At 42.2% G+C, this 16934-nt stretch overlaps 2 long non-coding RNA genes across 7 annotated transcripts in view; both read left to right on the top strand.

Moving 5' to 3' along the window:
• Positions 1 to 6333: 6333 nt before the first annotated feature.
• LOC110301948 (uncharacterized) overlaps positions 6334 to 16934 on the top strand; it is a 28856-nt gene continuing 18255 nt past the window's right edge. For 2 of the 6 annotated variants that reach the window (XR_015044468.1, XR_015044469.1), the window contains exons 1-2: positions 6472 to 6809; positions 10944 to 11064. This is a non-coding gene — a long non-coding RNA (uncharacterized LOC110301948). Of the gene's footprint in view, positions 6810 to 10943; positions 11065 to 16934 lie in introns of all 6 variants that reach the window. The other 4 variants (XR_015044465.1, XR_015044467.1, XR_002378753.3 and 1 more) reach the window with 4 other exon arrangements.
• LOC147002123 (uncharacterized) lies at positions 11071 to 11572 on the top strand. Its single transcript, XR_015044470.1, has 2 exons — positions 11071 to 11378; positions 11479 to 11572. It is a non-coding gene; the product is annotated as an uncharacterized LOC147002123 (long non-coding RNA).

A 16934-nucleotide genomic window follows, 5' to 3' on the forward strand; every position in this document is an offset into this window, starting at 1 on the left:
TCACAGTGTCCCTTGGCTACCCCCACAAATGCTGCTGCCAGTTCATAACCACTCCTGAGAAACCACATGCCATCTTGAAAAATAGGTGGCCCTGGAGTAGCTGCCTCGTTGTCTGGGCCATGTTAGGGTCTTGAATCAACCTTGGTAAACTGAATGGAGTGCTTTGTAGACATCATCCACAGCCTTGTGTAGGGGTGGAGTGAAATTCCTTATAATAAGAAAGGGAACAAGTGCACCCCAAATTGGGAGTAAAATAAACTCCATTAGCACCCCCAGCACACACACACACACACACACACACACACACACAGAGAGAGAGAGAGAGAGAGACACCACTTAGAGACACAGGATTACTATGCTCATGAGAAGGCTCCCAGAAAGACCTCTCTTTCAGAACTAGGTAAGACAGCAGAAGGAAATGATGGATAGGTGAGAAAGGAGAAGGCTCTAGACACTCACTGGATTCCTGCAGGACCCCCACAGGAACACATTGTGAGCAGCCAGCAGCCTGTGGGGAAGTCCTTGAGATATTATCTTGATTAATGATTGACATGGTCTGGGCCACTGTGGGTGAGCAACCCCTGGGCAGATGGTCACACGTTGTATAAAACTAGCACCCTGAGATTGTATCAAACTAGCACCCTGAGAGAGCCATGGGAACAAACCATAGGCAGATGTCCTGCGGGGTCTCTGCATCGGTTCCTGCCTTGAGTTCCTGCTGTGACTTCTCTTCATGGTGGACTATAAAATACCTTAGCCCAGATAAACCCAGTTTGGTTTTGGTCATGGTAATTTATCACAGCAATAGAGACCTAACTAGGACAACAAGTGATGTTCAACAGAGACATAATGTGAACCACGTATGCAATTTTAACTATTCCAGTAAGCGTATTGAAAGTACAAAATCGAGTGATAACTAAAGTGATCTTTAAATGTAGTACCTTTAAAGATATTTTAATTAATTAATTATAATCTATGAGTACAAACTATAACATATTATTTATTTTATAATTCTACATTCTATGTTCATTCTATTATTATTATACTGTAAATAATTATATTGTTTACACATCAAATATAATTATAAATAATAGATATAAATATAACATATCACAATATATATACAACACATTATCATTTGATTATCATTCAATTTAATTAATAAATAAATTAAAATAATATCTTTTTTTTAATATTTTTATTACATATTTTCCTCAATTACGTTTCCAATGCTATCCCAAAAGTCCCCCATAGCGCCCCCCCACTTCCCTATCCACCCATTCCCATTCTTTTGGCCCTGGCATTCCCCTATATTGGGGCATATAAAGTTTGCAAGTCCAATGGGCCTCTCTTTCCATTGATGGCTGACTAGGCCATCTTTCGATACATATGCAGCTAGAGACAAGAGCTCCGGGGTTCTAGTTAGTACATCATGTTGTTCCAACAATAGGGTTGCAGATCCCTTTAGCTCCTTGGGTACTTACTCTAGCTTCTCCATTGGGAGCCCTGTGATACATCCAATAGCTGACTGTGAACATCCACTCCTGTGTTTGCTAGGCCCCAGCATCGTCTCACAAGAGACAGCTATATTTGGGTCCTTTCAGCAAAATCTTGCTAGTGTATGCAATGGTGTCAGCGTTTAGAAGTTGATTATGGGATGGATCCCTGGATACGGCAGTCTCTAAATGGTCCATCCTTTCATCACCGCTACGAACTTTGTCTCTGTAACTCCTTCCCTGGGTGTTTTGTTCCCAATTCTGAGAAGGTGCACAGTGTCCACACTTTGGTCTTCATTCTTCTTGAGTTTCATGCGTTTAGCAAATTGTATCTTAAATCTTGGGTATCCTAAGTTTTGGGCTAATATCCACTTATCAGTGAATACATATTGTGTGAGTTCTTTTGTGATTGTGTTACTTCACTCAAGATGATGCCCTCCAGGTCCATCCATTTGGCTAGGAATTTCATAAATTCATTCTTTTTAATACCTGAGTAGTACTCCATTGTGTAAATGTACCATAATTTCTGTATCCATTCCTCTGTTGAGGGACATCTGGGTTCTTTCCAGCTTCTGGCTATTATAAATAGGGCTGCTATGAACATAGTGGAACATGTGTCCTTTTTACCGGTTGGGACATCTTCTGGATATATGCCCAGGAGAGGTATTGCTGGATCCTCCGGTAGTACTATGTCCAATTTTCTGAGGAACCGCCAGACTGATTTCCAGAGTGGTTGTACAAGCTTGCAATCCCAAATATAATATCTTTAAAGCTAACTAAAGTTAACTTTGTTATGTTTTATGTTTTCTTTGACCCAGTTATTACCATTTCAAAGTGTGCCTATATGCTGGACAGCTCATGGTAGGTGCTCTCTGAGGTCTGTATAGACAGACTCCTTCCATCCTTCACCATGCAGGCACCATTTCCTTTCCTACACATCATGTATCACATAGTGTGTTTCTCTTGGTGTTTCTTCCTCTGCTTTAGTTCGCTCTCAATGGCTGTGATAAACACCAGGACCAAAAGCAACTTGGGGAGGAAAGAGTTTATTTTAGCTTACAGCTTATGGTCCATTGTGCAGGGAACTCAGAGCAGGAGCCCAGAGTGTCAGGAACTGAAGCAGAGACCATGGAGAAGTGCTGCTTACTGGATTGCTCACCTTGCTGTGTTGTACAAGCCAGGACCACCCACCGAGGGTGGCACCACCCACAGTAGGCTGGGCCCTCCCACATCAATCATTAATCAAGAAGATACCCCCCACAGACTTGTCCACAGGCCAGTTTGATGGAACATTTTCACAACTGAAATTCTTTCTTCCCAGATGACTCTGACTTGTGTCAAGTTGACAAAAAAGCCTAGCCAACACACTTCCCATGGGAACCCAAATTCTGAGACAGCAGGTTTGGCCTTCAGAATCCATCATAGTCCTTGGCACCTTGTTAGGACTCATTTATGTATACACATATATACATATACACATATACATTATATACACTATGTATATATATATATATACTATATATATATATACATATACATGTGTGTGTGTGTGTGTGTGTATTCATATGAAAAGATAAGTGAACGGATAATTTGGTAGTCCTTGTTGGAAGAAGCATTTGACATGCTAGAATCTTAGCTTCCAAGAATGAAAACCTCTAACCAGGGGAGAGGCAGTATTTGTCTCCATTAACACCATATGGCCCCAGCAAAAGCCAAAATCAGCACTTTCTCTACATGCATTCAATGATCAAAGTAAGTAGTTTTGCTCTCTGGCAGTGAACAAAATTAGAAGCATTTGAGTTTGCAAGCTTCCTGGGACAATAAATTCTGAAGTCTCTATTAATAAGGGCAGCAGAGTACAAAAGCAAGGCCATGTCTTCTTAGACCCCAAAATGAAGCCTCCAGTTGCACAAGAGCTGTATTACTGGCAGTGATGCCACATTGGTTTACTGAAAGCAACGTAGGTTCCCAGATGGCCAAAAATAGATGAGCTCAACAGCCTGTCTACCTGTTCTGCACATAGAACAGCCCAATGTCAATCAAGAAGGCATCTCAGCATCATGGAATAATGTCATAACTGAACAACCCCGGGGAAAGCAGTACTCACAGGGACATGAAGACAGGCGTCTATAAATCCGATGATTAATCCTTGGCAATAACAAATGACTCAGCTCAGAGCCTCATGCTGAGGCTTATTAGCCCAATTCTCTAGGCTGCGATGACAGAGCTGTCAGATGTTCCTTAAAAACCATTTATTTGTTGTATAGATTACCTGACATGTGTGCCAACTTGAAGATTTCAGACTTTGAAGAGTCTGACATGGTGGTACAAGTCTATAATCCTAGCATTTTGGGCAAGTGAAGAAATGTGGATCTGGAGTTCAGCAAGTATGCTATAGCCAGCCAGGGAAGCATATGACCCTGTCTCAAAAACAAACAAAAGAAACAGAAACAATTATTTCCAATGCTTAGTGTTGGGTGTATAACATTAACAATAATGAATGCTAAAGTAAAGCAGGCAGAGCCCAAGAAGACTCAATTCACAGCTCATGGGTTAACTTACAGATAAGGGAGGGAATAGGCCAGCTTGAGGTTCATACCTGTAATCCCAGCACTTGGGTGGCTGAGATGGGAGGATCACTGTGTGTCTAAAGACAGCCTGAGTGACAGCATAAGACACAGGCCAGCTTGGGCTAGAGCGCATCCTGGCCATGTAAAGAAAAAGAAAGAAAGAAAGAAAGAAAGAAAGAAAGAAAGAAAGAAAGAAAGAAAGAAAGAAAGAGAGGGGGGAGGGAGGGAGGGAGGGAGGGAGGGAGGGAGGAAAGGAGGAAGGAAGGAAGGAAGGAAGGAAGGAAGGAAGGAAGGAAGGAAGGAAGGAAGGAAGAGAGAGAGAGAGAGAGAAAGAGAGAGAGAGAAAGAAACCATGAGAGTAGATGAGCGAAGTATGTGCAAGTGAGATGTATGTGGATTCATCTGAGATCATTTAATAATACTGAACTCTTGACAAAGCTAGATATTTGGTCTAGGAGTCCCGTGACAATATTATTACACCCTTGCAAGCAGTGTGATCAGAGCAATGACTGTACTGGGGGCACCAGCTCTGTTGGATTCACTGTTATAAAATGTGAGCTGAGGGTTGGGTGTAGCAGCCCACGATCTGGAGGCAGAGGCAGGTGGATCTCTGTGAATTCAAGGCCAGCTGTCTAAAACCAAAACCAAAAAATCAGTAGAAATTTCCAGGCCTGGTTGCATGGTAGCTTCATCTTAGGCAGCTTTGGGGGCCACTGATTCTCAGGCTCAGTCCCCAGAGTGTCTAACTCAGGCCATCTCTCAGAGCTTTGGAACCTGAAGTTGAAAAGGTCCCCTTGGTGATTCCACTCACCAACCAGCTCTGGGACCTTCCACAGCAGAATCTTCCAGCCTCTTCCTAGTTACCAAAGAGTCACCTAAATTCTAAAGCTCAGCGTCCAGAGCTTCTACTGGCATGGCTTGTTTACAAACCACTGTAACTAATCTTGGAAATGTGGGGTTTTTTCCCCTCTTCTCTTTCTCCACCTTCTTTTGAGTACTGAGGATTGATCCCCAGGTTTCACATATGCTCGGCAAGTGTTCCAACACTGAGCAACATTCTCAGCCCTGTATTCTTTTTCTTAAAGTTCCCCTAATTAGAAAGGCTTCAGTCTCCATAAAACCTAAATCTGCCTCTAGCCAGAAACTGTACTATACTTAGAAAGCAATAGCTACAGGGCAAACAGAGCTTTCTGCCTCCTTTTGTATGGCCCACAAGCTAAGAATAGTTTTCACATATTTAAATGGTTGGGGAAAAAAAAGATCAAAACGGAGAGCAATACTTTATAACACATGAGGTTCAATTTTCAATGTCCATAAAAAGAGCTGAGTTGATCCCAGCAACTCTTACTCACGTGTGTGTTTTCTATGGTTGACATAGAGCCCCAGCAGCAGGGCTGAGTAGCTGCACTTAGAGATAGTATGACATGTGAAGTCTGAGATGCTATCTGGCCTTTCACAGAAAAAAGTTTGTGAGCCTCTGACCTATAAAATCAAATTATAATGTTGTAAACATAGCAGAAAAAATTATTTGAAAGGATTGCTTCATGTTAGCACGATAGAAGAATTATTCAGCCCAATTTATCAACACTGCCAATTATAGACGTGAGGGATTTAGTTTATGAAAATTTGCCCGTCATTAAATGTAGATACAAACATCAAAGGCCTAGTGGAATCGGAGTAGCTTATTGAACATCAGATAGACTGAGTCTAGTCTATAGATTGGAAGCCACAATTATTGAAATGGGAAGCTTAGTAGACTAATTCAGGATTGGCATATCTAAAAATCCTCCAAAGTGCAATGATAGGGGAAATCTTGGAGAATGGTTGCAAAGGACATATACAATTAGATTCACCACTAACGGTAAACTAGTATTTCTCTGACTTAGGAAAAATCTAAGGAAATGTTGCTAAAGGTACATATCAAAGTTTCACTTTGAGGATGGAATAGAAAACCGGTTAGAACAGGTTTATAGACAACATTAAAAACATTTTAACATTAACGATTGCCTGTGTTGGACAAGAACTGCAACAGATCATCGGATTTTGGCAACAAGACAGATTAAAATATTGATTTAGCTGTCCCCTTTTACAGAAATATGATAAAATTGTTTGCAGAGATGCAAGGGCCACGGTGAAGGCCTGTGGCCTCAGGTAAAGAGTCAAGGGGGAAAGTTTACAGAGACAGCCAACGTGGCAGCTGGGTAGTGTGACTGCTGTCTGCTGATGGGGCAGTATCTCCATAGGGCAAACTGCAGGTGAACGGTTAGAACAAAGGCCAGTCATGTCGGAAGATCAGCCAGCGAGGACGTGACTGGGTTAGGAGGTCAAAGATAAACTCAGAGGCTTTTGTTATCCTGTCGGTTTTGCAGAGCTGCTGTTTGATCCGGACAAAATCAATGACAGCTCTTCCGTAACTCGAGGGCCTGGAACTCTTAGAAGGTCCCTGTGGTTTGCTGTCACAGTTGGCTGTTTGGCAGGGATCTGACCTGTCATTTGGAAGAACAAGGTTCTTAAATTCCAGAGGTCACCTGGGAATAGTGTCCAAGCTAGAGTCCAGCATTCCCAGTTTCCTTCCCTAGAGATCAAACTCAGGGCCTTGTGCACTCGAGGCATTCATTCTGTCCTTGAGCTACATCTCCAGCCCTAACTTCCCACCTTCACCACAGAAGAAACCTAGGAGCGATGGGAGTAAGAGAATCACAAACCGAGTGATGTAGAAAGCAGATGGGAAAGAAGATGGATGGTAAGTGATGTCTCGGAGCATCTGCTACATGCCAGACACTTTGCACATGTTATTTGGTTATCTCCACTTTCCTTCAAGGTAATTATTGATCCCATTTAATTGTGGAAACCGCGGATGTTCTGTATCCAACAGCCAGCAACTGAGAGATGATGAGCTAAGAATTCTTAAGTGCAGACGCTAAGGTGTGAATGCAAGTCTGGCTGGCTGGCTTCCTAACTCACCCCACATCTCCTCCAGGGGTGCTCCTCTAGCAGGAAAACTCCCAGCAGGCAAGTGCAGCATTACAGCTATGCCCTCCCGCTTTCAAGCACCGTCAAAAGAAGGCTTACCAGAGCTACAAAATAAAGCTGAACCAAGACCCTTCCCAGGGCAGCCTGTCTTAAAACAGCGTTTCTAAATTTAAATCTTGGAGACGTCCAGCTTTAGGCGGCTTTAAAACTTCCCAGAATTAGAAATAAGCCCCCCAGGTCTGCCAACGCCCTCTCTTTCAGTGTAGATACAATTTTGCAGTCCCGACCTCTCCAGCCTGCATCCGGTCCCGGAGTTCAGCGTCTTTCACCGCAGTCCAATTAGGAAAGTGGTTGCATTCTCAGCCCTTTCTCCCCTGGGGGGTTTCCTTTCTCAAGCCATTAGAGTAATGAGACACGTGATCCCCCCCTTAGGTGATGGGCAGGGTCAAAGACAGCCCGTAGATCTTCAGAGAGACTGTCACAAGCAACTTGAAAACTCGGGGGTTGGGAGTAGGAGGTGGCACACGAGGTACATGACACAAGACAGGACATGGACACGCGCTGCCATGTGGAAATCCAGTAAATGAGCTGACCAGTTTGTAGATATTGCTAATTCCTTCACAACTTTAATCTCATATTTTTTTCAGAGTTTAAAATGGTTACCCCCCCGCCCCCCCTCCCCCACACCGTCCCTTTCCCAGTCAGAGACTCAGAAAAGCTACAGGGAAAAAAACAAAACAAAACAAAACAAAACCGGCATCTACTAACGCCACCTTAAAGAATCCCGTCAGCTCTAAATTTAGGTTTCCCTTGCCTAATCTCAGATTAAACAAAGCAAATGGCAGCTAAGTAGACTGTGCCTTCAGGAGCTCGCGTCACCGCAGACAAGCAGCCAGGCTTTTCTAATTTGCAGTTCACCAAAATTGCCTTCCCAGCCGAAGAAGAGAGGGAAAAGGAAGACTTAACTCCATCTAAACAGCCATTCCGCAATTATAGGATTTGGGGTTTGAGTCACCTCACTTAATCTTTGCATGACCCAGAATTCAACTTGGAAGATTAAAAAGAACAACATTTTCTATTCTATTTATGAAAATTAACATATTAACTGGAATTAGTAAATCTGAGGAGAGGGGACACAAGTTGTTAGGGAAAGTAACACCTCTTTATAACAGCGCTATGAAAAACATGAGTTATATACTGTTACCATTATAGTAAGTAACGCATGTGTTTCTAGATTTCTACAGGAGGACATAATATCCCGGCGGTGAGCCATGGGGCTGAAACATACTAGGATTCCACCCATGGAGTAACCCCAGAAGCTTATCAGATTTAAATAAAAGATTGATGATGATCCTGAGTTTAAAATTTAATGTCCAAGCTACCTATTAAATTTTACATGACAAGGCTGTGGGCTCTGCTGTAAATCAGTAAAATTGATTATGCACTCATGCCCTTCATAAGATGAAAATTATGTAGACTTTACTGTGCTTTCCTTGATTTCCGTTCATTATCATTCATTTGCTTCCATTCAGTATCATTCCTCAAAATTTTATTTATGAGAAAACTTTATGAGCAATTAACGTGTGTGCTATTTCATATATGCCCACATTAAAGTCCTATTCTGCTAATGTCTTTTTATTTTTTCCTGTAAATTTCTGATAACACCTGGATTTGCTGACATACAGCATTGTAGTAACAGGATATGCTCAAAGTCCAGGAACCAGTTCTCAACTTTTAATTATGTTGAAATGTATCCTCTCCCCGGGAAGGGAGTGTTAAAGCAGATGGACACAGCTGTGAAGAAACAGTGCACAGTAATCACAGCTATGCACCTTCCTTGTAAATAAATGTTTAGTGTCTGTTGATCCAACACCGTAGTTACTGGGCCAGCCATTCCCCAAGGTAGGATACGGTTCCCAGGAGCCCTCTTTGGTGAGGTCCATTTCTCAGGTGAGTTAGCAACTGTGAAGAAGGCAATAGACTTTTTCTGAGTTTCAGGTGGACAGGGAGACCAAGGCTCCTAAAATGGTACCCAGAGGCCATGTGTGGAGCACTTACATCCCCCAGCAATCTGTCACCAATGTTCCTATTGATCTCAGCCCCCAGCAGGGGAGCGGGGAGCGAAGGCTGATATTTCTGAGTAACACAAATATAAATACTGTATGCCCATGTCACCAAATTGTGTTTCCATAAATGTGTGAGACAGAGTTTTCAGGACGTAGGCTGTTCAAACATGTGGTACATTTGTAGTCGAGAAGCAAAAGGTACCACTCCAGAAATAAAGCCTCAAACATGGTCACAGGTAAACATTACAACACTGCAAAATAAACAAGAATTCTAATTAACTCATTAACTCACAATTAGAATTTAACAGAGACGGATTATAAGATCATTATGAAATAATTTAATGCTTTATTTTCCTTGTGTTGGCAGAGGTATATTTCAATCAAGAGAAACATTCTGTCTTACTCCCAAGTGTCTAATTGTCTTCGTTTGGTTCGTTGCTGTTTTCCCAGTGCTGGACATTGAACGCGTAGCTGGGCCAGCAGCCGAGATGCATTTCTCAGTCCTCCACAGCCCCAGTGGTTTTCATTTTAGGACAGGGTGTCTCTAAGTTGTCCAGGCTGGCCCTCAATTATTTACATAGCCAGAGTTATTGGGCTGGAAGTTGCCATCTCTTGATCAAGCTTCCCAAGTATCTGGGAGTATATGCATCTATCATCATCCCAAAACTAGATCAATGTTGTAGGTACACCAAGTTATCTAGAAAGCACATTAATCATATGTGCAAATGAATAAAGAATATGATATATATATATACATATATATATACATATATATATATATATGAATGAGAATTTTATTCAGTCCTAAAGAAAAATGAAGTCACCATATCTGCAGGAAAATAATGCAGTTGGTGGTCATGACGTTAAGAGAAGTCAGCCAGACTCAGGTAGCCATCATGTTTGTTTGTTTTTCATTTGCAAAACCTAGATTTGTGTGTGTGTAAGCGTGTGTGCTTGTGTGTGTGTGGTGTGTGTGCTTGTGTGCGTGTGTTGTGTGTGTGTGCATTTGCATGCACAAGTGTGTGCATGTGCCTGTTGGTGTGTGTGTCATGAAACTAGACAGGATCATGAAAAGGGGAAGAACAGGTTTTAGAGGGCTATTGGGGGCAGGAGCGAGACCATCAAGGGAGAGGGCCAGGCTGGCAATAAGAATGGAGCATGTTTGAAAATGCCAGCGTGAAACCCATTACTTTGTGTGCCAGCTTCAAAAATTAAAGTAAGCATAAAAGAAGCAATAATTCGTTATATTCGGGTTTTTTTTTTCTATTTTCAAATGTAAGATTGGATTCTTTTCCCAAGTCACTCACACTAGTCCCTCCTCCATAAAACCCAACATTTGGAAAACACAGCTGTATGCTACCTGCTTAAATTTTATAGAATTTTAATGATACATAAAACATAAACATTTGTCTGGGGACCAAATATAACAGAAGTATGTAATGGAAAAATATGTTCTCCCGCCCCTGCAAACTTGACTTCTACATTTGGCTGTACTATAGGTCTCTCATAAGCAAAAGGCTCTTTTATGAAGTCAGAATCAAATCACCCACATTATTCTATTATTATTGGTCAGGACTCTTGGCTGCAAGCAAGAGAAACAGGTTTGTGGAGTCAAGAAGGCTTCAAGAACAACTGAATCTAGGTGCTCAGCTCAGGACCTCGTTTGGCTTTATCTTCAGTTTGCTCTTTGTCATTCTTAGGCAAATCTCCCTCTTGGCTCACGTGATATTCTGCTTTGTTTTGTTTTGTTTTAATTCTCATGAAGGAAAAGGCAGCCTGGAATGCCTCTTTCAGTAGGATTGGCATAATTACCAAGGGTTCATACTTTGTTATTCTAGATGAACCAAAGACCTGTGACCAGAGAAATACTCAGACAGACATAGCCAGGCCTGCCCTGTGGTCACTAGAAGCAGACACGCACCAGGAAGGTGAAGAAGGCTTGACCTGACGAAAGAACAGGTTTGTGTGCACTGGGCTGTGCTTTCTTCACATAACAGAGTGTGTCACAGACATTTTGTCCATATAAAGTAATGTGGATGTAATATTAGTTATAGCAGAATAAAACCTTACTTCCTGTAGCCCCTCCCTCCTGTAATAACCTACGAATACATCATTTCATTACTGATGGCTATTCAGTTATCTTTCCCTCACTGTCTGCAGAGTCTCATACTGTGAACATTAGTGCAAGAAACAGTTCATGACATGCGTGGTGGTTTGAATAGGAGTGGCCACCATAGGCTCATAAATTTGAATGCTTTGGTCACCAGGGAGCGGTGAGTAGGTGCGGCCTAGTTGGAGGAAGTACGTCACTGTGGGTGGTCTTTAGGGTTTCAAATGCTCAAGCCAGTTTCTCCCTCCCTGCTGCCTCCCCAGCACCTGCATGCCATCTTGCTTCCTGACATGACCATAATGGACGAAACCTCTGAAACTGTAAGCCAGCCCCAATTAAATGCTTTCTTTTATAAGAGTTGTCATAGTCCTACTATATTTTTTGACACTGTGACAAAATATAGTAATCTGAAATGCTCATGCTCACATAATAGAGTTATATGGTTTAAAACAAAAACAAAAAAAAATGACTTCACAAAATTCTTAGGCAAGTGGATAGATATAGAAAATATCATCTTGAGCGAGGTAACCCAATTACAAAAGAACATACATTACCCGGTATGCACTCACTGATAAGAGGATATTAGCCCAAAGGCTCGGAATACCCAAGATACAATTCACAGGCCACATGAAGCTCAAGAAGAAGGAAGACCAAAGTGTGGGTGCTTCGATCCTTCTTAGAAGGGGGAAGAAAATACTCAAGATGCTGGGGTTTCGACCTGTGCACACACTGAGCAGCACTGGTGCTGCTGAGCATCACGCTCATAAGAAGCTCATTCAGGGCATCACCTTGGAGGCAAAGAAGTGCACAGAATATCCAAGATAGAATTCACAGACCACAGGAAGCTCAAGAAGAAGAAAGACCAAAGTGTGGATGCTTCAGTTCTTAGAAGGGGGAACAAAATACTCACTGGAGGAAATAAGGAAACAAAGTATGAAGCGGAGGCTGAAGGAAAGGCCATCCAGAGACTGCCCCACCTGGGAATCCATCCCATTTACAGACACCAAACTCAGACACTATTATGGATGCCAAGAAATGTATGCTGACAGGAGCCTAATACAGCTGTCTCCTGAGAGGCTCTGCCAGAGCCTGAAAAATACAGAGGCAGCTGCTTGCATCCAACCATTGGACTGAGCACAGGGTCCCCAATGGAGGAATTAGAGAAAGGACTGAAGGACCTGAAGGGATTTGCAACCCCATAGGAAGAACAATATCAACCAACCAGACCCCTCAGGGCTCCAGCCACATATGTAGCAGAGGATGGCCTTGTTGGGCATCAATGGGAGGAGAGGTCCTTGGTCCTGTGAAGGCTCAATGCCCCAGTGTAGGGGAATGCCAGGACAGGGAAGCAGGAGTGGGTGGGTGGGTGGGGAGCACCCTCATAGAAGCAGGGGGAGGGACGATGGGATAGGAGATTTCTGTACAGGAAACTGGAAAAGAGGATACATTTGAAATGTAAATAAAGAAAATATCCAATAAGAAAAGATAAAAAAAAAAAACACCAAAAGAAACCTTATAACATTTTACGTAAGTTTGTGATTTCCTGTTAGACCACATCAGAGCTACCCCTGAGTACACACTGCCCACAGGCCATGGGTTGAACATTCCTGGTAGGACATTTATTTCTGTAGTAGAGATCCCAAAAATGGAGATGAAAGATCAAAGGACAAACATTTTTACACTCAATATTTTTGCTTTGGTTGTATTTCAAACCTACTGCATCCCCTACCAAGTATGAAATGAGAATATTGATTTTCTCATATTTTCAAAATGCTCTATGTTAGTATTAACTCATTTGTGTTCACAGTCTCCATAGTGAATAATGACATCATATTCATAAAACAAAAGAATGATAAATGCATATGAAAAACATTTCAAGTTTCTGTAAAAAAAAAAACATAAGAATTAGAAAGCTAAAATGGCAGTGGAAGAGATCATTTGCTACAGACATGACAAACGGAGGTCATGTGAGGTCCCTGGTACACGTTTACTTTTCAATTTAATGACTTCATTTTTTTCACATTTTTATTTTATTCTTGTCTTTCCTTTTTAATGAACAGTTTCTGATTTTGTTCATCAACTAGAATTTTTATTAATGAGCTGAGATGACTCAGTAGTGTGGTAGTTTGAATAGGTATGGGTCCTATAGCCTCGTGTTTGAATGCCCGGCCTAGGAGGAGTAGCACGACTAGGAGGTGTGGCCTTGTTGGAGAAGGCGTGGCCTTGTTCAAGGAAGAGTCACTGTGGGGTGGGGTTGGGGGTGAGGGGGAGGTTGAGGTCATATATCTGTGCAAGCTCTGCCCAGTCTCCTTCTGCTGCCTGCGGATCAAGATGTCAAACTCTCAGCTCCTTCTCCAGCCCCATGTCTGCCTGACACTGCTGTGCTTCCCAACGTGGTGATAATGGACTGAACCTCTGAACTGGTCAGCCAGCCTCAGCCCCAGTGAGCTGTTGTTCTTTATGAGTTGCCTTGGTCACGGTGTCTCTTCTCAGCAATAAAACCCTAACTAAGACAGTAGGTAAAGGCCCTTACTGGCAAGCCTGATGACCTGAGTTCAGTTTCTGGGATCCACATGGTAGAAAGAGAACCAGTTCTAGTAAGTTGTCCTCTGACCTCCACATCCTTGCAGTATATATGTACACACACACACACACACACACACACACACACCACACACACACATCACATACACACACACACATACACACATGCCACATAAACACACACACCACACACACACATACCACATACGCACATACCACATAAACACACACACCACACACACACACACACACACACACACACATACCACATACACACACACACACACACACACACACACACACACACCACATACACATACACACACGAACAACAAAATTTTAAAACACTTTACTTTAAAATAGCCTTGGAGGTATACTTATTCTAATACAATTATTTCTTACTGTTAGTTGATATGCTGCTGAATTAAATTAGATTAACATACTTCACAAAGGTTAAATACTTTGTGGGGCCACGAGGCATTACTCTTTCAAGCCATTTATATATTGTTTCTAATTATTTTATGTAAAATTTAAAAGTAGAGAAAGATTTTTCTTTAGACATTGTACTTTTAAAGTTTTCTTTCTTCAGGTAGGTATTTATAGGAATTTCTAAAATAAATCATATCATTTTGTCATTGTAGTAATTATTTGTATTAGTTGGGGGTTTCTACCCTGCCTTGGATCATTTAGTTTCCAGATAAAAGACACAAAGCTTTTTTATGTCTTTATACTTATAATAAGCCTTAAACAGCTCTAGAGCTGGGCAGATATTAACCCTCTATATGACTTGCCTTGTTCCACCTCTCTCTCCTTTTCCCCTCACCCTTCCTGCCCCTCCCCATCTCTTTCTCTCTTAGTCCTGCCTCACACCCCAAGCCTGGGAACTGAAACCCTGCCTACCTCTCATGCTCAGCTACAGGCTGTAGGCATCTTTATTCAACCAACAGTTTTAAATTAAGGAGCAAGATTACATAGCATCCCTTGGTGTACACGGGGGTCTCCAGTCCCAGACCTTGGAGCCAGTACTTAGCATTACAATACACGGCAATAGACCAAACCTCGACATCTTCTTGCCTTTTGGTCCCTGTGTGTTACTGTTTTCCCTCCTCCCTTCCATCACAACTCCTTGGTTTCTATCCCTCCTCCTCACCTTGTCTCCCCACATTGTCAGTTAGTTGGAGCATGCTTCAAGTTTTTACTTCATGTTAATGTCTATGTAGAAGAAATTCAAAGTAATAGAACGAATGTTCTAAAGGACTTACTAATAGATTTGCTTAGACGACATTAAATGGCACAACATAGAACTCAGCTAAGGGAGCACTGCTTCTAAACTAACCCAAGGACAAGTAGTCTGTTAACCAGGCTGGTTAGAGATATGCTAACATGTAAACGTTTGTTCCCCAGGATTTTGACCAGCCGTTAGGCCACATTCCCAGAGAACATGCCTCTAACAGACAGCTCTAAGGGGTGGTGCAGAGTCACAATCAATATTAAGTCCTGGTCTGCCACCCATGAGAAAGCCATAATCCTGCTAAATGGGCAAGATGACCCCAGGCAAGAACTATGCAGAAAGATGAACAACAAAATTTGTTTGGGTGTACTTACAAAATAATTCTGGCAATATTTTTGTTGTGTAAATCTCCCAGCTGCCCAAATGGCCGGACTTGCAGTTTCTTATCTCTGTTTAAATTGTTTAAAGTATAACCTGGGGTTGGGACCTGAATGAGATTTAGGGATGGCAGTGTATATGGAATAATGCATAAACCTAAAATCTTCTATTGGAGTTTAGCCCTTCCTTGGGCATAGCCAGAACTGGACGAGCACTATTGAAGAGCTTTTCCTTTGGTAATCTCTGTGTGGAGTAATTTCTTATTGGGAAGGCACATTATTTCTATAATCATATAACCCGATTTTGAATATAAATTGTGTAAATATTCCTACGTATATCCTCATAGGAAGAGAAGATGAACACACACACACACACACACACACACACACACACACACACACATCTATGGAACAAAGATACTCCTCCCAAAAATATCTTGGAAGAGAAAATCATCATAAATCACTCTAAATATTTCAGATATTAACTACCTCAGATATAAAGTATAATAATTGTTAATGTTTTTAGAAAAATGTAAGACAATCTTGAAAATACGAGCAGGCAGTGGAAACTCATGATTAAATGTTCCAGAGAAACATTCTACTTTCTTTTACATAGGGTCTCATGCATGCCAGGCTGACCTTGAACTTATGTCAGTGAAAGTGACCTTTGAGCCTCTGTTCTTGGACCTGTAGTGAGGCAGGACACTATGACAGGGAACATAAAGAAGAGCTGTTCACTTCATGGCTTCCAGGATACAGGATAAAGAGACAGGAAGGGGGCAGGGCGAGATAGGGAACCATGCCCCCAGTGACCAGCTCCTTTCCATTAGGCCCCACATCTTAAAGTTTCTACTGTTACCCAAAATAGCACCACCAGCAAGGGACCAAGCCTTCAGTACACCAGGCCTTAGGGGACATGCTGCAGCGCTAAAGCCATTATAACTTATTCAAAGTAAGTTGTGAGAGTCCTCTTAGATTGTGTGGGGATATTGCCACACAATAGATAGATTCATGTCTCACCACTGTATCAATAAGACCTCCACCTAAGATGGCTGTCTCCTGTGTGTCAGTTGAGTGCTATTTTGGAAGGGAATCCTTCTAGCCCTCTCAGACTTAGATTTGCTCATTCAGGGTATAGACCACAGACAACCAAATGGGCTGGGTTCGCAAAGCTGACAGTACTGAAGTAGAACTAGTTGTGAGCTCGCAGAAGAGATAACTGGGAAGAATAAACTGGCCCGGATTTCATCTCACCTGCCTTTCCACAACCAATAGAGAAGTCTCGAGAGGTGTGAAGCTTGCTTTCCAATAGAGGACCCTGCTGCTGAACTTGGGTCAGCCCTGAGTCCTCCCTGGAACCCAGGCACCATGTGATTATTTCCTCCCCAAACCACTACCCAGCACTGGAGGCACTGGGGCAAGTTCAGCCTTGCCTATGTCCTGCTCCAATAATCGGTTATTGCTCTAACGAGTGTCACTCGTTGCTGACACTCCGGCATCGCCTAGGGCCTCTGTGCCTAGTAACCAAAAACCCAATTTAGATGGACTCAGACAACAATATTTTGGC

The sequence above is a fragment of the Mus caroli genome, unplaced genomic scaffold, assembly GCF_978045245.1.
Source record: "Mus caroli unplaced genomic scaffold, Mus_caroli_1 scaffold_11, whole genome shotgun sequence".
NCBI classification, from domain to species: domain Eukaryota; kingdom Metazoa; phylum Chordata; class Mammalia; order Rodentia; family Muridae; genus Mus; species Mus caroli.